At 42.7% G+C, this 27,787-nt stretch overlaps 1 pseudogene; it reads left to right on the forward strand.

Annotated features, from left to right (window-relative positions):
- LOC122334942 lies at window positions 1-27,693 on the forward strand (annotated as a pseudogene).
- Window positions 27,694-27,787: the final 94 nt, after the last annotated feature.

A 27,787-nucleotide genomic window follows, 5' to 3' on the forward strand; every position in this document is an offset into this window, starting at 1 on the left:
ATGACGATCAAGAAAGGAAATGCTTGCCTCGTGCAGAGGCAGCTCCATGACAAAAATCGTATGAGGAGCTACTCGAGGTGGTAACTCACGCAGTCGAAAGATTAAATCTAGACTGGCCCCAGGAGCGAGAGACCCCCGAAACTAGACGACAGATTTCTGTCGGGTGGCCGGGGGGAGGGGCCTCAGCGACGGTCTCTCCCCTTCTTTAGCGATCTCCACGAGGAGTTGGTGCGCTCGTGGAGTAAGCCTTATTCGTCCCCTGTCTTCGTGCCATCGACGTCGATTTATTCGACTATCGTGGATGTGATGATGCCCCAGGTCGAAGAGACGCCATGGGCTATCTCTCCCCTGGGACTTCATCGTTCCTGAAAAGCCGACCCTCCCCACCAAGCCGTGCCGTATGACATCTTCGCTGGTAGGGAAAGCTTTTCAGGCAGCGGGTCAGGCTGGTGCTTCCCTGCACACCATGGCGGTTCTGCAGGCGTATCAGGCTGACCTGCTGAAGGACTTGAGCACAGGCGGGTCCATAGACGAAGAGGCGTTTTTAGAGCTGCGCCGAGCTACAGATCTGTCTCTTCGTGCGACCAAGCAGACGGCCTGTGCCATCGGCCGTTCTATGGCTGCTATGGTGTCCACGGAGAGACATCTGTGGCTCAACCTCACGGGCATCAAGGACAAAGACCGCGCCATCCTCCTTGATGCCCCTGTCTCGCCTTCCGGCCTATTTGGCGACGCAGTTAATACCGTCGCCACTAGGTTTCGGGAGGCGAAACGCTATGAGGAAGCGTTTGTGAGGTTTCTTCCCGCCGTGCTCAAGAGTCGGGACCGCCGCCACCCGGCCCTGACCAGGTCCAGTTCCTTTGAGGCGTGAGGCACAGAAGGACAGTGTGGCGAGCCAAGCACCCCCTCGTAGAGACTGGGAGCATAATCTCCGCGAAAAAGAAGCCCTGATACTGGTCTCTGCCGCCACTGGTGTTTCGGGAGCAACGGTTTCAACGAAACGTTGGATGTTTGGTCGCCTCCTGCCACGCTTTCAGGACGCCAACATCTAACAACCCCCAACAAAACGAAGTGTCAAAATTAGTGCCCCTTTCAGAGAAGCTGGCAGTGTGGAAGCTACTGCCAAATATCTCCCATGGGTCCAAAAGACCATAGAAAGAGGCTACAGGATTCAGTTTGCATATTGTCCTCCGGCGTTTCAACGGCGTGATTTTCACTTCCGTGAAACCGAACGGCGCATTTGTTGATACAGGAGTTGCAAACTCTGCTGGACAAAGGGGCCATAGAACGTGTTCCCCTACCAAACAGACAGTCAGGCTATTACAGCGGTATTTTCTCGTTCCCAAGAAAGATGGGGGGCTGCGTCCGATTTTAGATCTTCGAGGATTGAACCATCACCTCAGAACATACAAGTTTAAGATGTTAACAATAAAAATGATTGTTTCTCAAATCCAACCAGGCGATTGGTTTGTGACAATCGATCTAAAGGACGCATATTTTCACATAGAAATATTGCCACAACACAGGAAGTTCCTGAGGTTCGCTTTCGGGGACGAAGTATCGGGTTCTTCCTTTCGCCTAGCATTGTCACCCGCACATACACAAAATGCATGGATGCAGCTCTGGCTCCTTTATGACTCCAGGGCATTCGCATTCTAAATTACATAGACGACTCGCTGATTCTGGCTCAGTCTCAAGAGCTTGCGCTTCGACATCGGGATGTCGTCCTAGCTCATCTCGGATCGCTGGGGTTGAGACTCAACGCCAAGAAAAGCGTTCTCTCCCCTGTTCAGAGGACAACATATTTGGGAGTCGTATGGGATTCGACCACGATGCAGGCACAGCTGTCTCCTGCACGCCTCGAATCCATTCTGAACACCCTAAATAGCATCAAGCTAGGCCAGAAAGTCACTCTTCATCACTTTCAGAGAGTTCTAGGTCTCATGGCAGCTGCTTCCACAGTGATACGTTTCAGTTGTGGCTCAGAGCCAGGGGATTTCATCCAAGGGCCAATCCCCAGAGGCAAATAAGGGTTACGCGTCGAGGGCTTCGTACCCTATCTATGTGGTTCAGACCCCGGTTTCTGACTTTGGGTTCCACTCTAGGTCCGTGTTGTCGTCGCAAGATGCTAACGACAGACGCATCCCTCACGGGTTGGGGAGCGGTCTTAGATGGCCGTCCAGCCCAAGGGATCTGCAGAGGTCATCTTCTCGAATGGCACATCAATTGCCTCGAAATGAAGGCTGTATTTCTGGCACTGAAATACTTCCTCCAGCAGTTGAGAGGCTACCATGTCCTAGTGCGGGTGGACAACACGGCAGTAGTCTCTTACATAAATCGCCAGGGCGGACTGCAGTCACGCCGCTTGAACGAGCTAGCGCAGCAGGTTCTGCTTTGGGCACAGGACAAGTTCCTGTACCTCAGGGCGATTTATATTCCCGGGCACATGAACATGGGAGCAGACTTGCTGTCCAGACAAGCTGTGACACATGGGGAATGGAAACTTCACCCCGAAGTAGTCAGTCAAATCTGGGAAAGATTTTACGAAGCGGAGGTGGACATCTTTGCTTCACAGGAGACAGCACAATGTCCTCTACTTCTCTCTGACTCATCCAGCTCCCTGGGTCTGGGCGCGATGGCCCATGTGTGGCCCAGAATGCGTCTTTATGCATTTCCTCCAATTGCTCTGCTCCTAGCCAAGGTCCGTCAACAGGGGTCTCGCCTCTTACTCATAGCGCCCCGTTGGCCAACCAGAATATGGTTCTCAGATCTAATATATCTCCTCGATGGCTCGCCGTGGGCGATTCCTGTGAGGAGGGACCTTCTCTCTCAGGCACAGGGGACAATATTTCATCCCCGTCCCAAGCTCTGGAATCTTCACGTCTGGCCCCTGAGAGGGACCAACTAAGTGATGCTGGCCTTTCAGCCAATGTAATAGAGACTATTCTTAGTGCTAGGGCTCCCTCCACTAGAAGAACATATGCCACGAAATGGCACATCTTCGAAAGTTGGTGTACAACACACCATGCAGACCCAGTTCACTGCCAGATTGTTTCAGTGCTAGAGTTTCTGCAAGAGAAAATGTCCTCAGGCACACGTCCTAATACTCTCAGAACTTACGTGGCTGCCATTTCGGCTTGCCATGCTCTGATTGAAGGGGCTTCCGTAGGGAAACACCCTCTAGTTGTTTGCTTCATTCGAGGAGCTAAGAGGTTGAGGCCGCCCACTAGGGCGACAGTTCTCTCATGGGATCTAGCTATAGTGCTTGAGGGCTTGGTGGACACCCTTTCGAACCACTAGAGTCAGCGCCTGTCAGGTTTCTGACCCTAAAGATGGTTTTTCTAACAGCTATTACTTCTCTGAAGAGAATTGGGATTTGCAGGCTCTGTCAGTCTCGCCATCCTGCCTAGATTTTGCCCCTGGGCTGGTAAAAGCTATTTTGCATCCTCACCCTAGTTATCTTCCGAAAGTTCCATTCTCGACTGTAAATCCGGTCGCCCTTGAAGCCTTCTGCCCTCCGCCATTCCTGACACCGGAGCAGGAGAAACTTCACTTACTGTGTCCAGTACGTGCTCTCCAGATTTACGCCCACCGCACTAGCCAGTGGCATAAGTCAGAGCAGCTTTTACCGTATGCTATGGTGGCCGCAACCGGGCGGCTGCCACTAGAGACAGACTATGTCACACTGGGTGAGAGATGCTACTGCCCTAGCCTATGAGGTGCGTGGTCAACACATTTGTTAGATTTTATAGTTTGGATGTCCCTACTATGTCCCATGCTACTCCGGGCTCGCATGTCCTTGAGTCTACATCCCAGAGTAATGTCTGAGACCTCTTCAGTGTTGCGTGCACACACTACACAACGCTGGGGGTCCAGACACTCCTAGTGCGGCGGCTTTGGTATTCTCGTTCCCATTAGCGCATTCAGCGCAGCATGGAGAGTAGCTTTTGATAGGGAACGTCTCGGGTTACTTGACTGTAACCCTGTTCCTGAAAAAGCGGGAGCGAGATGCTGCGTCTCAATGCCGCACTGTGGGCGTGACTGGACGTCCTTTCAGACAAAAATTTGACCTGAGGACGTTTCCGTGTCACATCTATTTATAACCTCCAGGTGTTCGTGATCGGGTGACGTCACCTGACCGAGGTTATATAAGCCAAACTTTGGCGTGTTTGACACACATGCTTCAACAACCGGTCGAACAAAAGACGTTCTCATTAGCGCATTCAGCGCAGCATCTCGCTCCGCTTTTTCAGGGAATAGGTTACAGTCAAGTAACCGAGACGATTTTGTAGTGCATTGAAATTAAATGCATTGAAACTTTGTATTGCAATGAACAATTGGGTTATTCAACATACCTTGTTAATGTAATGTTGTCATCAACATTTACCACGGTAAAGACATAAACGGTGGCATGTAGATAGAGAGATTGAAGCAGAGAAAAAGACCAGTATCAGAAATACACAGATTTTGTGGTGCATTGAAATTAAATGCATTGAGACTTTTGCATTGCATTGAACATTTGTGTTATTCAACATACCTTCTTAATTTAATGTTGTCATCCACATTTACCACGGTAAAGACATAAATGGTGGCATGTAGATGGAGAGATTCAAGCAGAGAAAAAAAAAACAGTATCAGAAATACACAGATTTTGTGGTGCATTGAAATTAAATGCATTGAGACTTTGCATTGCATTGAACAATTGGGTTATTCAACATACCTTGTTAATTCAACGTTGGCATCCATTTTTACCACGGTAAAAAGTCAAACAGTGGCATGAGGATGAAATATATAAAGAGTCACAGAAGACTAGTATCAGAAATACAATGAATTTGTAGTGCATCAAAATTAAATGCATTGAGACTTTGCATTGCATTGAACTTTAGGGTTATTCAACATACCTGGTTAATTTAATGTTGTCATCCACTTTTACCACGGTAAAAACTCAAACAGTGGCATGTAGACGAAATGTAGAAAAAAAAATACGGAAGACTTAGAAATACACAGATTTTATGCTTTTCAATGAAAAAAATAGATTTTATTTTGTAATAAACATTTGGGTTACTGAACCTGCCTTGTTAGTTGGATGTTGTTATACAACCCACATTTACCGCGGTTAAGGCTCAAACAGTGGTATGTAGATAAAGTATAAAGTATAAAAAGAGACACAGAAGACCAGTATCAGAAATGCACTGATTTTATGGTATATAACGAAAAAAATAGCGATTTTATATCGTAATACATTTTTTGTTTACTGCACTTACCTTGTTAATGTTAATGTCCATTACCATGGCAACGTGGCTAAAACAGAGTAAAGATTACAACACAACTGTGTTCCAAAACATGATGTCATAATAACAATAATAGAATGTTCAGGTGCAACTGAACATGGTGTATACAAATTAGAAAAATTATTGGTTTATACTATAGTGAATGTTTGGGGTTTTTTTTACTGAAATTACCTTGTTCAGTTAATGTTAGTAACTTACTCACATTTACCACGGTAAAGACATAAACAGAGGCATCTAAATGAAATATAGAAAGAGACACAGAAGGCCAGTATCAGAGGTACACTGATTTTGCGGTGCATTGAAATTAAATGCATTGAGATTTTGCATTGCATTGAACAATTGGGTTATTCAACATACCTTGTTATTTTAATGTTGTCATCCACTTTTACCACGGTAAAGACATAGACGGTGGCATGTAGATGGAGAGATTCAAGCAGAGAAAAAAAAAAACAGTATCTTAAATACACAGATTTTGTGGTGCATTGAAATTAAATGCATTGAGACTTTGCATTGCATTAAACAATTGAGTTATTCAACATACCTTCTCAACTTAATGTTGTCATCTACTTTTACCACGGTAAAAACTCAAACAGTGGCATGTGGATGAAACATACAAAGAGACACAGAAGACCAGTATCAGAAATACACAGATTTTGTGGTGCATTGAAATTAAATGCATTGAGATTTTGCATTGCATTGAACAACTGGGTTATTTAACATACCTTGTAAATTTAAAGTTGTCATCCACTTTTACCACGCTAAAAACTCAAACAGTGGCATGTGGATGAAACATAGAAAAAGACACAAAAGACCAGTATCAGAAATACACTGATTTTGTGGTGCATTGAAATTAAATGCATTGAGATTTTGCATTGCTTTGAACAATTGGGTTATTCAACATACCTTGTTAATTCAACGTTGTCATCCACTTTTACCATGGTAAAGACATAAACGGTGGCACGTAGATGGAGAGATTGAAGCAGAGAAAAAAAGACCAGTATCAGAAATACACAGATTTTGTGGTGCACTGAAATTAAATGCATTGAGACTTTGCATTGCATTGAAAAATTAAACTATTCAACATACCTTGTTAATTCAACGTTGGCATCCACTTTCACCACGGTAAAAACTCAAACAGTGGCATGAGGATGAAATATACAAAGAGACACAGAAGACCAGTATCAGAAATACAATGATTTTGTAGTGCATCAAAATTAAATGCATTGATACTTTGCATTGCATTGAACATTAGGGTTATTCAACATACCTGGTTAATTTAATGTTGTCATCCACTTTTACCACGGTAAAAACTCAAACAGTGGCATGTAGATGAAATGTAGAAAAAAAATACAGAAGTCTTAGAAATACACAGATTTTATGCTTTTGAATGAAAAAAAATTATTTTATTTTGTAATAAACATTTGGGTTACTGAACCTGACTTGTTAGTTGGATGTTGTTATGCAACCCACATTTACCGCGGTAAAGACATAAACAGAGGCAATGTAAATGAAATATAGAAAGAGACACAGAAGGCCAGTATCAGAAAAACACAGATTTTTAATTTAAGGTTGTCATCCACATTTATCATGGTAAAGACGTAAACGGTGGCATGTGTATGAAATATATAAAGAGTCACAGAAGACCAGTATCAGAAAAACACAGATTTTTTGGTGCATTGAAATTAAATGCATTAAGACTTTGCATTGCATTGAACAATTGGGTTATTCAACATACCTTCTTAATTCAACGTTGGCATCCACTTTTACCACGGTAAAAACTCAAACAGTGGCATGAGGATGAAATATATAAAGAGTCACAGAAGACCAGTATCAGAAATACATTGATTTTGTAGTGCATCAAAATTAAATGCATTGAGACTTTGCATTGCATTGAACATTAGGGTTATTCAACATACTGTTACGTGTTCGTTGTTAAATGGGGATGTAGTAACATTTAAGTGAGATGCAACTGCTGCGAAGAACTGCAATAAAGAATGTCCGTGAGGCAAACATAGATCAATCAATCTGCTTTTATTTTAACAGTTTCTTTTTAAACAGAAGAGATAGATTCATAAACTTAAAAGAGAAGAGAAAAGAATGAGTGACGCCAAATCAAAGAAAAAATAAAAAGCAAAACGTTCCTAATAACTAAGGCCCCAACCCAACTAATCTAACTAGCAAAAAGAAAATGTAGAAACAAAACCAAGGTCTTCAGCGTATCCGACGCCCAAATTAACTACACTACCTAATAAAACACAAGTACACGGGAGGCTGTCACTCCTAACCTAAGCATAACATGAAGTAAACTAAAGTTAAATTAACACCTACCCCTTCTCCAGCATTCACTCAAACAGGTCACGAATGGCCGCAGCCATGCCGAGTTTACATATGTTTACTTTGTATATTTATTATGTATACATATATATATATATATATATATATATATATATATATATATATATATATAGTCTTGACGTAACTAGTTATCTTGTGACAAGTTAAATTCCTGGATATGTTGCCATGTTGCCTGTTTGTGACTGCAAAATTGTATCAACATCATGGATCAGTATTCTTGTGCTGATCAGTTGGTATTTTTTTTTTGATTCTTTATTTTTAATGGATCAAGTGCGGAAGTTATCAGTCAGTTGACCTCTACCAACCTCATTTGCACTTTTGTCCCATTGGAGACTGCAGCAAGTTCTCTCAGCACATTCTGTCTTTGCTGATTTCGCTAAACATTTCAACAGACAAGACGTCATTGGAATCCATCTCCAAATATGAGGAAGTAGATTGTGACATCTTCATCCCGCCCACGTCCATCCTCATTTTGAGCGTGCATCATGTGTATGAGCTCAAAACACACTCAGATATCGCTGACAGGTCTACAAACATGCGCTCACTGTGCATCATTGCCAGTGAAAATCCTTGAGCAAAGGCTGAGAGTAGTGACGGTGGTTAACAAGCAGGACCCATGTCTGTCCAGAGTGGTTTGATGGAAGCTGCTGTTTGATGGCCTGCTCATGCAAGAGGAGGATGAACCGTGGGGATGAGGATGCAGAGGGTGATGCTAACTAACGACTTAGACATTGTAGTAGAGGTTTCAGTGGCTTATCATCTCCATCCAAAATCAGAGCTCCATTTCTGCCTTCTCTTAGATTGCGCTGCCGTATAAAGTGGAGTGGCTGCCCACGTCAATATATCAGAGAAGTCACGCAAGGCAGTCTGTGTGCTCACTGAACAGGGTGACTTTACAAAGACGAAAAATCTTTACAAATCTTTACTTTACAAGATGGAAAAATCAGGACGTGGGAAACGTTATGTGATCACGTTGAGCGTGGAGTAGTTTTTACGATTTATGAACACGTTTCAAAGATTTTATTTAATTTTGTTCGTGTCAAAGAACTTTTAGAAGTTTTAGTTCGTTTGACACGTCATGACGTGATCACGTGATTAGTCCGAACGGAGTTTCTTTATTCATGTCAATGGGTGTTGTGACGCCGAGATGTGGCGCACAAGATCATTAAGGTAGCCAAAGCTCACTCAGTTTCTTTTATACATTTCATATAGATTTAAGGTTATCATTTCCATTCTTTGTTTGGTTTATTTTCTTAATCACGTTTATAGTAACAATACACACAATGAACCGCGATTGTGAATGAAAGTGATGAAAAAAGGTATGCAAACCAAAATAAAGTAATAATTCTTTAACAGATGCGTATCTGTTAAACAATTATTACTTTATTTTGGTTTACATATACCCCTTTCATCACTTTTATTCTAATCGCGATTCATTGGAGTGCACACAGATGGATTGCATTGTATTTTGTTATTAATATTTGTTTTCTATTCTGAGTTTAAGTTACCTGCCTGGCTAGCCGCGGACGGGAGAGTTGCGATACTTGGGGAAATTGGAGTCCTGGCAGGAACAAGGGATTTGTTTATTGGTTCCGCCTGGATGTACCATTGGCTAAGGTGGAATGGGGGAAACAGAGAATTGAGGATTTTTTAATTAATTGTTTGGGGGTTTTGGATTGTAGTTATCTATTTAGTGTTGTTTCTTTAATATTAATATTGAATTGTATTGTTTGATGTTGTCATTTATTTTTGTGTTTAATGTAATTTAACTTTTTTGTGTCTCCCCTTTTTGTGTTGTAATGGTACAACAGGGTATCAGTATTGCACACCGACCACGTTGAATAATCCATTTCAAATAAAGTCGATTTAAAAACTCCTGTTTACATGAACAATGAAACACAGTTTGGAGTGATCACGTTGAGCTGGGAGTAGTTTTTACGATTTATGAACACGTGTCAAAGATTTTATTTAATTTTGTTTGTGTCAAAGAACTTTTAGAAGTTTTAATTTGTTTGCCACGTGATCGCTCCGAACGGCGTTTCTTTGTTCATGTCAATTCATGTATTATCTACAGAAACAAGACATGGAGACTGCTGAGCCCATCTACTGGTCGAGAAGAAAGAACTGCGCCTGGTTCTGTGAAGGACACCCTGAGTGGGAGGAAGACGCAAGCACAAGAATATAAATATTCTGTGAAATGTAGTGTGAGCATACAGGACTGCCCTGCATGCCTTTAATGCTGTTGTTCTGTATCCTGAGCTCAGTCTCAATTATTCTGACTTTATTAAACTAATTAAGATAGTAAATTTAAAAGTAAGTCTCATCATTGACAGACCTGAACCTGGGAGGGAAACAACAAAGATTGTCCCAACAATTTGGAGGGGGCACCCGGATCTGTCTGAGACGAGGTTTCTGCTGGGAATCCTCTGCTTCAACCATCAGTACTGAACAACGAAACAGGTAAGCAGTCACCTTTTTCACAAAAGAACTGCAGGATTGATTACTCTAAATTATCTGGTTGGAGTGGTGGAGGCACCAGTGGTTTTCTGTATATTGAAATCAGAATAATTGACGAATTCAAAGGATTTAAAGAAGTAAATGCAGTCAAAAATAATAGAAAAATGGTAATGTCCTTTTAGAAATGTTGAACTGTATAAGTAATTTCCTGGCAAGGTTGAACTGCAAAGGTAACTTTCTGGCAAGGTTGAAATTCACTAAAAGAGTGATTTCGTGAAACCAGGCGTGGTACTCTACAGTTTGTGAAACCCGCGTGGTACTCTACAGTTTGTGAAACCCGGCGTGGTAAATTGCAGTTTGTGAAACCCGGCGTGGTACAAAAAAAAACGTATAAGAAATATTGTGAAGTGTGGTGTTATATCGATCTATGTGTGTACCTGAGTGCGTGTGTGAATGAGATAAGCTGATCTCAAGTATTTTGAGACCAAATTGTCGCACTTCACTTAAGTGTGACCTGGTAGGAGCGGACGCGAGGGTTTGGCCTCAAGTGCGGAGAAAGCTGAATGCATGAGCCCAAGAGATTGGGACACTAAATGAGTGAAAGAAGCAGTACACACACAGTGGTTTCTGTATTAAGGACATTGATCCTGGGAAAGTAGGTGGTGTTAGATTAAATAATAAAAAGCCAATTATTACCCATAGGGAAGCATAAAAAAGTTAGACATACAAACACCCCAATAACCTGATGGTGCAGACTGTTTGGTCATAATCCAAATTTTGAGAAGTGTAATTGGACTAGGGCAAAATATAAACTGATAAAATGACTACCTATAAGGAAGTATGGGATAAATTGTGTAGACAAATGTTGGCACAGGCTGAAATTAAAGAAAAACCAAGGGTGACAAGAGAATTAGAAAAGGCATGGAAGCAATTAGAGTGTATTAATGGGTGGGACAATTCCACTGAGACCAAAGGGGAACTATTAAGGGCCATAATGAGAGAAAAAGAAAGAGCAGACAAAGAGCATAAAATGGCGGTACAGAACAGGCAAGCTGCAACATTTTTTACTGAAGGGAAATTAGAAAAAGAGGTGAAAGAAAAGGCCTATCAGACTAGACTATGGAGCAGAATAAACAGTGTCATGATCTGCAGGGTAAAAATTGCAGCTCTTAATGAGAAACAATCAGAAGAAGAAAAACCTAAGCACCCCCTCCTTATGTAGAAAAGTCCCCTTCCGCTCCTTTAATGCTGAATGTGATGCATGTTGTGGCAGGGGAAGTGTCCACGACAACCAAACAGGCAAATAAAAATGGAAGGTTTGTCCTAACAGGAGGAACAGTTGAGGTAGAACCAAGTGAGGAGGCTAGGTTAGAAGAAGAAAAAAAGAGTAAGAGAGCTAATAAATGAAGAACTGACAAAACAACCCATGAGTTCAATCATTAACAGTAGTTTAGACAGAGAAATACTTCAGAGAACTCAGGAAGTAGAGGAATTAGAGCGACACGTAGGGCAGCTGACTGGAGAAAGGAAAAGACTGATGGGTGTGCATAAGGAGGAGGCAGCATGTGGAAGCAGAAAAGGTAGTCTGTATGGAGAAGAAAGTATACATGAGGAGGAAAATGTCAGAATGCTGAGGACAGAACTCGAAAGAAGGGAAAGGGAAATCAGAGAAGAATGTAGGGAAGATTCAATGAAAGGGCTAAGCCTAGCTAAAGGTCAGGGTGAAGAAAAGGATAGTGTAACAATCACTGGATATGAGCTGGACATAGACGGGGGTTCTAAACAGGCGGCACAGGCCCCACCCAGGGCTGGTACAGCTACCAGCCCCCACAAAGGAGAGGAAGGTGCCCCAGGAACCACCTTATTACAAGCCTTAAATTTAAAGAAAGACATGGGGGTTAGAACAACATACCCAACCCAGTATCCACTGTACAGGATAGGAGGACACCAGAATTCAGAGTATAGACCATGGGGAAATGCAGACATGAATGCAGTACTGCAGAAATTGCCAGATCTAACTAAGGGAGGAATGAGATTGTTAAATAAACTCACCACATTAACCCATGGTAATGAACTAGCAATAGGGGACTTTAGGGCCCTAATGGGACATCTGCTTACCAGAACCCAGATGACTACTCTAGAGGATGAAGCTTGAATAGAAGACATGGCCAATGAGAAACCACTGTCCAAAGTAATTACCCAAATAAGCAGGGCTCTTACAAACCTCTATCCAACACCAAAAATGACTTATCAATCTATCAAATTTAAGATAGGAGCAGAAGAATCTGCATCAACATATCTGCATAGGACAGAAGCTGAATGGGAAGAAAGGACAGGGCAGCACCCAGATTGCAGAGACATCTGTAAAGAGTTTTACAGGCAGGCAGTAGTGAAGGGAGTTCCAGAAAAAGCAAAACAACAAGTAGAAAACAGTCCAGAAATGTGTGGGGGTAGTGGAGAGACATGGGCCAGGTATTTCATTTACTATGTAGACAAAGCCATGGAAAAACAAGAAAGGGAGGATTCTGAGGTAGAAAAACTGAAAACACAACTACTAAAATTGCAAATAGAGGCAGAAAAAGAAAAGAATAAAAAGAAGCCTAGAGAGGGAGCTCTGCAAATGCCTGTAATGAATCAGGGGATGCAGGGACAGGAAGTGTCACAAGGGGCAGCAAACTATCAGCCTCAGGGCCCACGTGATTATCCATCTGGACCTACTCATTGTCAAAATCATACTCTAGATCTAATACTGTCACATGGAATAGATGTTAAAATGGTTGAAGTACTGCAGCAAAGTGATGACATTTCAGATCACTATCTAGTCTTGTGTGAACTCTGTATAGTTAAACCTGTAAACTCTGCACCTTATTACAAGTATGGTAGAACCATCACTTCCACCACAAAAGAAAGCTTTCTAAATAACCTTCCTGACTTATCTCAATTCCTTAGTTCATCCAATACGATGCAAAAACTTGATGATGTAACAGAAACTATACACTCTCTTTTTTCTAGCACTTTAGATACAGTTGCTCCTTTGCACTTAAAAAGATAAAAGAAAACAATCTGACTCCATGGTATAATGACAACACACGCACCCTAAAGAGAGCAGCCCGGAAAATGGAGCGCAGGTGGAGAAAAACCAAATTAGAAGTATTTCGTATTGCCTGGCGGGAGAGTATGCTGTCATACAGAAAAGCATTAAAAATAGCAAGATCTGATTATTTTTCATCCCTTTTAGAAGAAAACAAACACAACCCCGGTATTTATTCAGTACAGTGACTAAATTAACAAAAATAAAGCATCAACAGGTGCTAATATGCCCCAAGAGTATAGCTGCAATGAGTTCATGAATTTCTTTACTGCTAAGATTGATACCATCAGAGATAAAATTGTAACTATGCAGCCGTCAACTACAGTTTCACATCAGATAATGAGCTTTAGATCCCCTGAGGAAAAATTACACTCTTTCTCTATTATAGGAGAAGAAGACTTGTACAAACTTGTTAAATCATCTAAACCAGCAACATGTATGTTAGACCCTATTCCATCTAAACTATTAAAAGATCTGCTTCCAGAAGTCATAGATCCTATTTTGAACATTATTAATTCATCATTGTCATTAGGATATGTTCCCAAAACCTTTAAACTGGCTGTAGTTAAACCTATCATTAAGAAACCACATCTTGATCCCAAAGACTTAGTAAATTACAGACCAATCTCTAATCTCCCTTTTCTGTCAAAGATACTAGAAAGGTAGTATCCTCACAACTGTATTCCTTTTTAGAAAAAAATGGTGTCTGTGAGGATTTCCAATCAGGTTTTAGACCGTACCATAGTACTGAGACTGCTCTCATTAGAGTTACTAATGACCTGCTTCTATCATCTGATCGTGGTTTTATCTCGTTATTAGTGCTATTAGATCTTAGCGCAGCATTCGATACTATCGATCACAACATTCTCTTGGATAGACTAGAAAACTATGTTGGCATTAGAGGAAGCGCCTTAGCATGGTTTAAATCATATCTATCTGACCGCTATCAGTTTGTAGCATTAAATGAGGAGGTATCATATCGATCAAAAGTGAAATATGGAGTTCCTCAAGGCTCAGTGCTAGGACCGTTACTTTTCAACCTTTACATGTTACCTCTGGGAGATATTATCAGGAGTCATGGTGTTAGCTTTCACTGCTATGCTGATGATACTCAGCTCTATATTTCAGCGCAGCCTGGTGATACACACCAAATTGAGAATCTAACAGAATGCATAGTCGATATAAAAAGCTGGATGATGAGTAACTTCTTAATGTTAAATTCTGAAAAAACAGAGGTGCTACTAATTGGACCTAAAAACCCCACATATAATAATCTAGAACACAGCCTATCACTTGATGGCTGCTCTGTTAATTCTTCATCATCAGTTAGGAACCTAGGTGTGCTGTTTGACCGCAATCTTTCCTTTGAAAATCATGTTTCTAGCATCTGTAAAACTGCGTTTTTCCATCTTAAAAATATATCTAAATTACGACCTATGCTTTCAACCCTTTAATGCAGAAATATTAATTCATGCGTTTATGACCTCAAGGTTAGATTATTGCAATGCTTTATTGGGTGGTTGTTCTGCACGCTTAATAAACAAACTTCAGCTAGTCCAAAACGCAGCAGCCAGAGTCCTTACTAGAACTAGGAAGTATGATCACATTAGCCCAGTTCTGTCAACACTGCACTGGCTCCTATCAAACATCGAATAGATTTTAAAATCCTATTAATTACCTATAAAGCCCTGAATGGTTTAGCTCCTCAATACTTGAGCGAGCTCTTATCACATTATAGTCCTGCACGTCCGCTGCGTTCTCAAAACTCTGGCCATTTGATAATACCTAGAATATCAAAATCAACTGCGGGCGGCAGATCATTTTCCTATCTAGCACCTAAACTCTGGAACAATCTCCTAACTCTGTTCGGGAAGCAGACACACTCTGCCAGTTTAAATCTAGATTAAAGACACATCTTTTAACTTAGCCTACACATAACACACCAACACACCTTTTATTATTCAAATCCGTTAAAGGTTTTTAGGCTGCATTACTTAGATTTGCTGGAACCGGGAACACTACTCCTAAAATACGATGTACTTGTGACATCGTAAAAAGAATGGCATCTACGCTAATATTAGTCCTGTTTCTTTCTCAATCTGTTTTCACAGTTTGTATCCAGACTAGATGGTGGATCAGCACCCAGAGATTATGTTCATCAGAGACCAGAAAACCTAGATGCGCCCGTCGACAGATCACCAGATCCTGATGCACACACACACACACACACACTAAGTCATTTACACTATCTGACACAGCTGCGTTTAAAATTGAACTGGAGGTTAAGTGCTGGGCGTCCGGTCAGAGAGAGAACTGACCCCAACTGAGTCTGGTTTCTCCCAAGGTTTTTTTCTCCATTCTATATGCATGGGGTTTTGTTTCCTTGCCGCTGTCGCCTCTGGCTTGCTTGGTTGGGGACACTTAACTTCTAGTGACTATCGTTGAATTGACTACAGAGACCGTCTCTGCATTTAATAAGAAATTGGTCACTCTCGTCACTATATATCCCTGTCATTATACTGTACAGTGCTTTGATGCAACCTGTGTTGTTAAAAGCGCTATATAAATAAAAATGATTGATTGATTGATTGATATGGACATGGGTGGCAAAACCAAAATTATAGGGGGAATTACGGGAGACCAGGGAGAGAGCAGGGGTGTTATCTCTGGAAAAGAGACTGCCCACTGAATAGAGGGGGACAACCTCCTGCACGGGGACGGGCTCCTGTCAGAGGAGGGCCTCAGGGAAGAGGAAGAGGTGTCCCCAGAAATGTCCCGTGGTCTACCAACCAACAGGTGCCCAGACAAAGCCCAGTCTGGGGCCAGGCAGACCAGGCGGATTATTGACAAGACCCACAGAGAACCTGTAAGGGGGCTGAGGCTGAGCCCTACCTAACTATACTGGTCAACAGACAGCCAGTACAGGCCTTAGTGGACACTGGGGCCTCCTTCTCTACCATCAGGCTGGAATGGTTGAGAAAGGACGCACTCTCCTGTAAAGTACAGGAAGTCAAAGGGTTCTCTGGGGAAATTGTAGCCTGGCCAATATCCAAACCTCTGTCTGTAGAAGTAGCAGGTCAAAAGGTCATGCACCCTTTCCTATGCTCTGCCAGTGTGCCCTCTGCTCTCCTCGGACGAGACCTGTTAGTAAAATTGGGGGTGAAAATTCTGTGTAGCCCAGAGGGCATCATTTTAACTTTTCCAAATGGAAAAACACAAAACTGCTGCATTAAGGGTGGTCTAGTACCTGCAGCTGGTCAATGGGTATTAACTACAGCAGGAAGAGTGGGGGTGGACATTTATTGGGTCAGAGTGCTGCATCCAGAACAAACCAACTTTAGGCAGCTGATAAACCAGAGACCAGACCTGTTGAGACACTTCCTGCCAGTTTCTGATCCATTCCACTGTACTCTATACTATGACAAAAGTAATGATGAGGTTTATGCAACAGAGTTTAGCCAATATGTAGATCAAAGACATACCAACCTGAAAGGCTCAGTCATCTACATTGGAAAGGAAGGGGTAGCTGTGGAAGTAAGGTTAAGTGAGGAACAATATGACTGGTTTGAAATGAAAACTGTCTCTGTACCACACATCTCCAGCAGATTGGGCAGATGAGAGACAGGGTTGGGAAAGATCCCACATGACAGGAGGTCACAGACTACACATAGAGGAAATATGTGAGGGCAGCTACGAGAAGTTAAGGTCAAACAGAGAAAAGACTAATGCTGTAATGGATGGGCCAGGAGCAGAAGAGATGCTAGCCAACCTACCAGAAAAGTTATGGTCAACAGGAAGTGAGCATGTGGGCTATTGTGATATTCAGCCAGTGTCTTTTGAAATAGACAAAACAACAGTGGTAAAGGAGAAACAGTATAGAAATAATTGTGAGGCCATGACTGGTATTGCCCCCACCATTCAGAGTCTATTGAACAAGGGAGTGCTGTGTGAGACCACCTCTGAGTGGAACACCCCAATACTGCCTGTCATTAAACACTCCACAGGGAAATATAGAATGGTCCATGACCTGAGAAAAATAAATGAGAGGGTTCTGACAACACCACTGCCCACTCCAAATCCTTACACCATTTTAACCAGATTGACCCCACTTCTCCTGTAAAGATCTGGCATATGCATTTTTCTGTATACCTTTAGCAGAGCAGAGTAGGGACGTGTTTGCCTTCACATACAACGGCCGGAAGTGCACTTACACCAGATTACCACAAGGCTTCATTTTGAGCCCTGGCATTTTCAACCAAGAGCTAAGAAAGCTGCTGGACAATCTGACAGTCGATACCAACACAATTGTGGTTCAATATGTGGATGATTTGCTCATTGCATCTACATCTGCTGCCACCTGTCTGACAGACACAGAGAGGGTGCTGTCACTTCTGGCTGAGGTAGGGTTGAAGGCAAGCAAACAAAAGTTGCAAGTCTGCCGGCCAGAGGTCACTTTTCTAGGATGATTAGTGGGTCGGCAGGGAACCTCTATGACAAATGACACCAAACAAGCCATACTAAACCACCCAAAACCCAAAAATGTGAAAGATATGTTGTCTTTTCTGGGCCTAATAGGTTACAGCAGACAGTATATTGTGAATTACACTGAAAGAACAGCTTTTCTGAGAGCTTTAGTGAAGGAAATTGGAATGAAAAACAGTAAGGGTGAATTGAATTGGACAACAGAGGCTGAACAGGCCTTCATTACCCTAAAAGGGGACATGGCAAAGGCTGCTGCTCTACAAACCCCAGACTATGGCCAACCTTTCCATTTAGATGTGACAACCATGGGCAAAACTGTGAGTGGTGTGCTCTACCAGAAACAATTTCAACAACGACGAGTGTTGAGTTATGTGAGTGCTCCATTGGGCGTGGTTGAACAGAAACAAGCCCTTGTGCTCAATTCGCTGCTGGCGTAGCTAAAATGATCGAAAAAACCAATCATGTGAAAATGGGACACCAATTGATAATTCTATCAAACCACTCACTGGTAGCATTCATTACCTCCTCCTCGTTCACATTCTCTGCACAAAGGCAAAACAAATTGATCAAGATATTGACTGCACCAAACATTGTACATGAACACAAGGGCATAAATATGGCAGAATTAGTGGTGGATGGAGAGCCCCACATGTGTGAGGAAAGGGTAGAAAAAGACAGCAAGATCAGGGAGGGTATGAGTAGCAGGCCACTGTCATCACCAGACGTGACCTTGTTTTGTGATGGATGTTGTTTCAGAAATGATCAGGGTACTCTTTCTGCTGGGTATGCAGTGGTGTCCAGTGTAGGGGAGGTGTTGAGACTATTTCACTCAAACGGCTCTTTACCAGGAAGGATCAACTCAAAGCGAAATAAAACACAAGACAAGTTTTTGGATTTTTAAGCTTGCAAGGATTGCGCTGTCGGTTGCAAGCGGGAGAGAAGCAGGTTTCTCCTTAACATCCCTTTTGCCTCCAGACGGATCTCAGTCCGCCTGAGGCCGGGCGGGCAGGCTTCCCTGCTTTGCCTCCTCCGACGCTCAGGTTGCAAGTCACTTTATTTATAGAGGAAAGGACAAGATACAGTAAATGAAAACAATTGGCCACATTTCTTGTGCGTCAGAATCTTCACTCCTTCAGATTCTTCCGGTGGCCCTATCAGTATTCTACGGAGGCCATGTTATGACCAAGAATCAAACTGAAACTAAAAGGCCACAGGTGCATAACTGTCAACATTTAACTCCAACATTCCGTTCTCACCAAGCGGACAAAGCCTGGCACCCGATGGATACTGAAACTGAAGGATCAAAGTTGCATAATGTCAATACATAACCCTAACATCTCCCTCCTGTTTGACATTTAGCACCTGAAAAATAACATAATGAGGCATATGCATATTGAACTACATCTCTACTGATTATTGGATTACATAGTCGATGCTTACTTTAAACAGCAAGGTTGGGCGAAAACCCCAGTATCTGAGGAAAAATTCCCAACCGACCCCCAAAATGTTACCTGGGCGATCACCTGTAAGGCTTGCATCTTAATCATAATGTATACAATATAAAATTTTAAGCTTGAACATAGGAGGAAAATGTGAAAATAAACTGAAAAGGAAGAATGAAATAAAACGGTGCCTCTTGTTCTCAGCACGGCTACTGTAGCTTATCAGTGTACCTTTTGTATCATAACATCAGCACTCAGCCATGTCACAGCTGTGGTTTTAACTGAGACTTCATACATGATGCTTAAAGCTCTCCATTTCTCTCTTGGTGGAGAAGCATGGTAAAACTGAGAAATGTCTGGCTAATCATTTTAGTAATCATTGCCCTTAAACATGGTAAAACACAGATAATGCATAAACATGTTCAAATCAAAATGAGTCTTTAGTTCATGTTGTTCTGTGAACCAGTCAAAATTCAATTAGTTTCAGTTCCCCTTTAATCGTCTCTCTCTCCTCCGCATCCATCCACAGCAGGACTCCCACCAGGACTGCTACTGCCACAAAGGTGATTTCTTTCCACGCCATGCTAAAAATGAGTAGGGCTCTGTTGGTTTCTTCACCGGGTTGAGACCAGCGAGGCCTATTGCCTTCACCACCCTTTGTAACCGGACTTCACACCCATACTCGTCGTTTTAGGCAGGAAACTCTGTGACCTTTTTACAGTGGCTCTGATGAATCCACGTAGACCTCTCAGCGGTCTTCAAGGCAGTTGGGGTAGTCAGCACCACGGTGCTTTAATCAGGATGCTGTCGCCTGGTTTCACTCTTGAGAGATTCCTGTGGGGACAGAGGTATATCTGGCAGATCATTTGCTCTCACAACATTTCAAACATTTTAAATTTCAACATTTTGTTCATCCACTCTGCTAGTGTATGCTGCTCTTGTGGTTTCTCACACACATCATCACACAGCGGTAAACTGAACGTACAGTATTTGTACTGTTGGCAAGGTGTCAGTTCAATAAAATCCATGTGGATAAACTGAAAAGGTAGTCTGGCTTTGGAAATTGACCTCTCTTAGGTCTGCAGTTATGTTTACAGCAGATCAAACAAGATTCACAAAAATTTGTTTTTTTTTAGTAGTTATTAAACCCTGGTGCATAACACCTGGTGCATAAAACCCTATGCACCATCCCTCCTGTTGACACATGTTTACCATATGTCAAAATTGTTGCTGTTTTGTGCACCTGTTGTTAACCACATCTGCTTCTCAGACGCTGGTGCTTGCTTTTGCATGTCTGATATTACTGACATGTCTAATGGAGTTTCTACCGATGTTACTTTATGTATCTCACATATCTTTGCATTGCCATGTGAAACTGGGTCAGTACCCTTTGTGTGTGCGGCGCATTTACACACTGCAATTGTACGAGGGAGTTGAATGGCTTTTAATAAGTCTGTAAGGAGGGCGGCGTGTTTCACGTTTTGACCACTAGCAGTTTTCATGCCCCTTCGCGCCCATTGTGCCGCAAAATGGTGTAAAGTAGAAAATGCATATTGGCTATCTGTGTAGATTGTGACGTCTTTTTCTCGCGATACTTGGCACGCTTTTGTTAACGCTATAACTTCGGCTGCCTGGGCTGAGTAATGAGAGGGAAGTTTCCCTGCAGTCACTATCTCTTTTTCTGACACAACAGCATAACCACATTGATTTTCACCTTGACTATTTTTAGAGCATGAACCATCTACAAACAGTGTCTCTCCCTCTGTCAATGGAACATCTCTCAAGTCAGGCCTAGGTTTGCAATTCTGTTCTGTGCTGGTCAAACAACAGTGTGGTGTGCCGTCATTACAGGTTGGCAACAGAGAAGATGGGTTTAATGTCGTACATCTTTTGATGGTGAGATGTGGCTGTGACATTAAAATGGACATGACAGCTAAATGTCTTGCTGGTGATAGAAATGACATTTTTGTTTCAATTAATAGTGCGTCGACTGAGTGTGGGACCAATAGTGTGAGTTTATGAAACAACACTACTTCAGCTGATGCCTGGACTGCTAGGGCTGCTGCATATACAGCTCTCACACAAGGTGGAAGTGCACAAGCCACTGGATCTAACCTCTTGGAGTAGTAAGCTACTGGTTTGTTCTTTCCACCTGACTCCTGTGTCAGCACTGACGTCATAAATTTGTCCTTGCAGTCTACTGTCTGATTAAATGGTTTGGAATAATCTGGTAAACTCAACACTGTGGATTGAATCAATCCCTCCTTTAGCTGTGTGAAAGCTTTTTCCCCTTCCGGGGTCCAGCTAATCTTATCTTTCATGGCTGTAGGAATGCCATAAATCATGTCTAACAAGGGCTGTGTTAGTATGGCGTAGTCTGCAATCCATTGTCTGCAGTAGTTACACAAACCTAAAAATTGCAACATCTGTTGCTTTGTCTCGGGTTTTGGTGCTAGCTGTATAGCCTCTTTTCTGCTGTCAGTTAGGGCTCTACCTAGCGGGGTTATTCTGTGACCTAAAAATACCACTTCCTGTTTTGCCCATTGCAGTTTGGCTAAAGAAGCTTTGTTCCCTGTCGCTGCTAAATGCTGAAACACTTTTACAGCAGCTTCTTTGTTGTGCTCTTGTGTGTCTGAGGCAATCAATACGTCATTGACATAAACTAAAACCTGACTGTGGGTTGGAACTGCGAGGGGTGACAGACAGCTCATTAGTTCTGATGAAAAGATTGTCGGGCTATCAACAAATCCCTGAGGAAAGCGGGTGTTTTGGCTTTATAACCACAGGTGATGCTGTTGTCATTAACCCTACGTCTGTCTTCCCTTTTGACCAAAATTTTTCTGGCACTGCTTTGAGAAAAGGGATCTATCTCAACAGCAGCTAAAGCATGTCATACTATTTTTTTTTTAGTCAGATGGGCTCTGGGGGTAAGTGTACACATCTAGTTCACTGTTTTGGAATAGAGAGAGCGCCTCTCATTCACTTCCCACCAATCTTATCTGCCTTAGACAAAGATAAATGTGGCGGTCTGCCTTGACCTTCAAAAAGTCGCTGTGCCTCGCTGTAAAGTTTTACAGAGCAAACAGCATTTCCTTTTCTGTCTGTGTATAGTGTGCTCAATGTCACGTGTTGAGGGCCTAGCCTCGAAAACCTTTCTAAATAGTAGTCTGGGTTGGGCCCTGGGTCTCGCTTGTAATACATAGTCACATGTAGGTCCCTGTCAGTTTTAACTTCTGTTTTTGGGGGTGTTGGTTCTGGTAACAAATTTAGTAGATTCTTGTCAGTGGGTGTATAGAAATTTGAAGTGGGGACATAAGGTCCCTACCCAGGAGGTTTACTGGGCAACCTGGACATAACACTACTTTTGTGTCTGTGAGAAAACAGCCCATTGGCTGATTTTATATATATATATATATATATATATATATATATATATATATATATATATATATATATATATATACTATATCTATATCTATATCTATATATATATACAGACGTGGACAAAATTGTTGGTACCCTTTGGTCAATGAAAGAAAAACTCACAATGGTCACAGAAATAACTTTAATCTGACAAAAGTAATAATAAATAAAATTCTATAAATGTTAACCAATGAAAGTCAGACATTGTTTTTCAACCATGCTTCAACAGAATTATTAAAAAAAAATAAACTCATGAAACAGACCTGGACAAAAATGATGGTACCCCTAACTTAATATTTTGTTGCGCAACCTTTTGAGGCAATCACTGCAATCAAACGCTTCCTGTAACTGTCAATGAGACTTCTGCACCTCTCAGCAGGTATTTTGGCCCACTCCTCATGAGCAAACTGCTCCAGTTGTGTCCGGTTTGAAGGGTGCCTTTTCCAGACTGCATGTTTCAGCTCCTTCCAAAGATGCTCAATAGGATTGAGGTCAGGGCTCATAGAAGGCCACTTTACAATAGTCCAATTTTTCCTCTTAGCCATTCTTGGGTGTTTTTAGCGGTGTGTTTTGGGTCATTGTCCTGTTGCAAGACCCATGACCTGCGACTGAGACCAAGCTTTCTGACACTGGCTAGTACATTTCTCTCTAGAATTCCTTGATAGTCTTGAGATTTCATTGTACCCTGCACAGATTCAAGACACCCTGTGCCAGACGCAGCAAAGCAGCCCCAGAACATAACAGAGCCTCCTCCATGTTTCACAGTAGGGACAGTGTTCTTTTCTTGATATGCTTCATTTTTTCGTCTGTGAACATACAGCTGATGTGCCTTGGCAAAAACTTCGATTTTTGTCTCATCTGTCCACAGGACATTCTCCCAGAAGCTTTGTGGCTTGTCAACATGTAGTTTGGCATATTCCAGTCTTGCTTTTTATGATTCGTTTTCAACAATGGTGTCCTCCTTGGTCGCCTCCCATGTAGTCCACTTTGGCTCAAACAACGACGGATGGTGCGATCTGACACTGATGTTCCTTGAGCATGAAGTTCACCTTGAATCTCTTTAGAAGTCTTTCTAGGCTCTTTTGTTACCATTCGGATTATCCGTCTCTTAGATTTGTCATCAATTTTCCTCCTGCGGCCACGTCCAGGAGGTTGGCTACAGTCCCATGGATCTTAAACTTCTGAATAATATGTGCAACTGTAGTCACAGGAACATCTAGTTGCTTGGAGATGGTCTTATAGCCTTTACCTTTAACATGCTTGTCTATAATTTTCTTTCTGATCTCTTGAGACAACTCTTTCCTTTGCTTCCTCTGGTCCATGTCGAGTGTGGTACACACCATATCACCAAACAACACAGTGATTACCTGGAGCCATATATATAGGCCCAATGGCTGATTACAAGGTTGTAGACACCTGTGATGCTAATTAGTGGACACACCTTGAATTAACATGTCCCTTTGGTCACATTATTTTCAGTGTTTTCTAGGGTACCATCATTTTTGTCCATGCCTGTTTCGTGAGTTTATTTTTTTAAATAATTCTGTTGAAGCATGGTTGAAAAACAATGTCTGACTTTCATTGGTTAACATTTATAGAATTTTTATTTATTATTACTTTTGTCAGATAACAGTTATTTCTGTGACCATTGTGAGTTTTTCTTTCATTGACCAAAGGGTACCAACAATTTTGTCCACGTCTGTATATATATATATTTTTTTTTATATAGCTAGGCAGCAATTCTGGAATTCTGTCATGTAATACTGTTCTGTCTGCCCCGGAGTCACAGAGAAATTTTACTCGGGTTCAATTCACTATTAGCTCTCGTTCGGGTGAGCGAGTGCTTCTTGACAAAGCTAAGAAAAGCCTCGATACTGGTCTGCAAGTCTAGGTCAGTTTTGGGGTCATTGTCAGCCTCGCCTAGATCTGAGTCATTTTCTGAGTCATCTATGGGGTCATTATTGGGCTCGCCTAGTCATAATTGATCATTATATGGGGCTGGTCTGTGGCTTTCTTCGGGGCTTCTACCCTGTGTTCTGGGCTTTAGCGGTTCTGGGCATTCTCGGATATAATGGCCTTCCTTGTGGCAATTAAAACACCTATCATATTCTCTGTCATCGCGTCTCTGTCTCAACACCTCTCTCTCTCTACCTCGACCACATTCTTCTTTCCTCCCTCTCCTTCTCCGATTAGCTTGGTAGAAAGTGTCTGCACCAAGCAAGGTCATGCCTTGGGGGAGGGCAGTGAGTGCAGCGAAAGTATGGGCCCTGTCTGCTTTTCCTTTCTTATTTTTCAACAATCCCTGTCCATGTTCTACTCATCTGCCTCGCAATGCCGCTCCATCATGAGCTAACGGATCATCATTCCTGTCTAGACCCATGAAGTTACCCCTATCCTGGCCATATTCGTATTTAAAAGCCAATCTCACAACTCTATCAATCTCTTGGCCATTTAAACGATGCGTATGTATCAGTTGGTGAAAATTCTCTAACCATGCAGTAAAATTTCCAAGTGGACCAAGTGCATTTACTGCCTCTTTAAGTTCTTGGTCTGACCATGGGCGATACGCATTAAGGTATCTATTGCGATCGTCCTCTACACCGTAATGTGGATTAGCCACTTGGATGGCTGGAAAAACGGAATCTGAATTCGTCTGTCGAGATTACTGTGCTTCCAAAGCAGCTAGTAATCTTGGCTTCACTGTCGATACAGATCCTTCACCTTAACAGGCAAATCACTGGCTACGAACTCGAGCCGGTACCTATTATACTGCAGTCTCATCCACATACTTCAGCCATAAAAACAATACCGGTATATCACCTGATCAGTGCGTTGAGTTGTCCTTCCAACGGCTCCCGTCAGACAGCCCGGAGAAGTTGATTTTTCCAGACGAAGAATCACCGACCCCCCTCGAATTCACGCGGGTGGATTTTTGCAGGCAGCTATTGCCTGGCTCTGATCAGAGACTGTCTCTCGGCTCCTCTTCGTCCTCTCCTCCTCCGCTCTGTCGTGTTGGGATCCGGCTCGAAGGACCAAGTAAATGTTGAGACTATTTCACTCAAACGGCTCTTTACCAGGAAGGATCAACTCAAAGCGAAATAAAACACAAGACAAGTTTTTGGATTTTTAAGCTTGCAAGGATTGCGCTGTCGGTTGCAAGCGGGAGAGAAGCAGGTTTCTCCTTAACATCCCTTTTGCCTCCAGACGGATCTCAGTCCGCCTGAGGCCGGGCGCGGGGCAGGCCCCCGCCTTCTGCCTCCTTCCCTGCTTTGCCTCCTCCGACGCTCAGGTTGCAAGTCACTTTATTTATAGAGGAAAGGACAAGATACAGTAAATGAAAACAATTGGCCACATTTCTTGTGCGTCAGAATCTTCACTCCTTCAGATTCTTCCGGTGGCCCTATCAGTATTCTACGGAGGCCATGTTATGACCAAGAATCAAACTGAAACTAAAAGGCCACAGGTGCATAACTGTCAACATTTAACTCCAACATTCCGTTCTCACCAAGCGGACAAAGCCTGGCACCCGATGGATACTGAAACTGAAGGATCAAAGTTGCATAATGTCAATACATAACCCTAACAGGAGGGAGATGACCTGACAGTAACAGTCCAACAGAAGTTGTCAACTAAACCATCAGCTCAAAGAGCTGAATTATTAGCTTTAACATCAGCATTGCAAAAGGGAAGTGGTAAAAGGGTGAACATATATTCAGATTCTGCCTATGCAGTAGGGGCAGCTACAGTTGAGCTGCAAGGGTGGGCCAAAGTGGGATTTGTGACATCAACAGGGAAGCCAATCAAAGAGTTCATAATTAGAGAGCAAGCTGCATCCTCCCCGAAGAACAAACTACCTGGTTACAAAAAGGGGGAACAAAAACAGCCTCGGGACTGTGGAGAGGTCCAGAAGGAAGCCCTGTGTTGCCAGCTAGAGTAGCTGTCTCAGTGCTAGCAGAGGCCCACTCGCTAGCACATAGTAATTCAAAAGATATGACCAAAAGGTTAAAGGGGTGGTGGCATCCATTTTTACCACACATGATCAGTAACACTATTGCTGAATGTCAGACCTGCAGTGAATATAATGTCAAGCCCACCACACATCCGTTGCCTGGCCACTTTCCCACGGATAGAGGCCCTGGGTACATGACTGTGATTGACTTCACAGACATGATAAATCCTGTCCACAAAAAAAGAGATACTTACTGGTCATGGTGGATAGTTTCACAGGATGGCCCGAAGCTTACTCATGTGCCAGGGAGGATGCAATGTCAGTGATAAAATGCCTCATCAATCACTACATACCTATACATGGGTTCCCCAAAGTCATAGGGTCAGACAATGGTACACACTTTAAAAATGAGCATCTGAACCAAGTAGAGTCAGCTCTAGGATTGAAGCACTCATATGGAGCAGTCTACCATCCTCAAAGCCAAGGTAAAGTTCAACGACTGAACCAGACCCTAAAAAACAAAATAGCCGAAATCTGTGCAAGCACTTCTCTGAATTGGGTAGAAGCATTACCAATAGCTTTAATGTCTGTGAGATGTTCAATAAACAGAACCACTGGATTTACTCCTTTTGAATTAACCACTGGACGCCGGTTTCCTGGCCCCTGGGCCCCAATGCCTGGGTATGGGTGCACCGATGCACCTGGGGCCTGCCCGCGGAAGGTGGGAGCTGTTATTGACACATTTTCCCCACAGAAGTTTTGGCCTGAAATAGGGCAACAGGAATTGGACACGAAAAGAGGACCTGACGAGCAGTGGGTGAGGCTGAAACAAATGAAACGAAAATGGTCTGCCCCCAGGTGGTCAGAGCCCATGAAAATAACTGTGCGAACCTCGCACTGCGTACAGTTGGCTGGAAAAGGTAACACATGGTTTCACCTGTCTGCTTGCTGTTTCTGTTCTGCCCCTAGCAGGCCTCTGACAACAGTTCGAGCTGACCTTCGAGAAGGTCAGAGAGAGGGAGAAGCAGTCGGTGACATGGAAGATGAGGAAGAAGTGGAGCAAAGGTTGTGATCTCTTTCAAAGAGATCAAGACAGGGAATTGTGGGATTTATGTTTTAAAGGATTTATGTTTTACAGGTTTTACTCAATAGAAGCACTGTGCCCAGGCCTCATAAAGGCTCTGAGTTTTTCTACTTGATATTATGTGTATGTGCTGTGCAAAATGTCTTATCTACAGAAACAAGATATGGAGACTGCTGAGCCTATCTACTGGTCGAGAAGAAACAACTGCACCTG

The sequence above is a fragment of the Puntigrus tetrazona genome, unplaced genomic scaffold (assembly GCF_018831695.1).
Source record: "Puntigrus tetrazona isolate hp1 unplaced genomic scaffold, ASM1883169v1 S000000689, whole genome shotgun sequence".
NCBI classification, from domain to species: domain Eukaryota; kingdom Metazoa; phylum Chordata; class Actinopteri; order Cypriniformes; family Cyprinidae; genus Puntigrus; species Puntigrus tetrazona.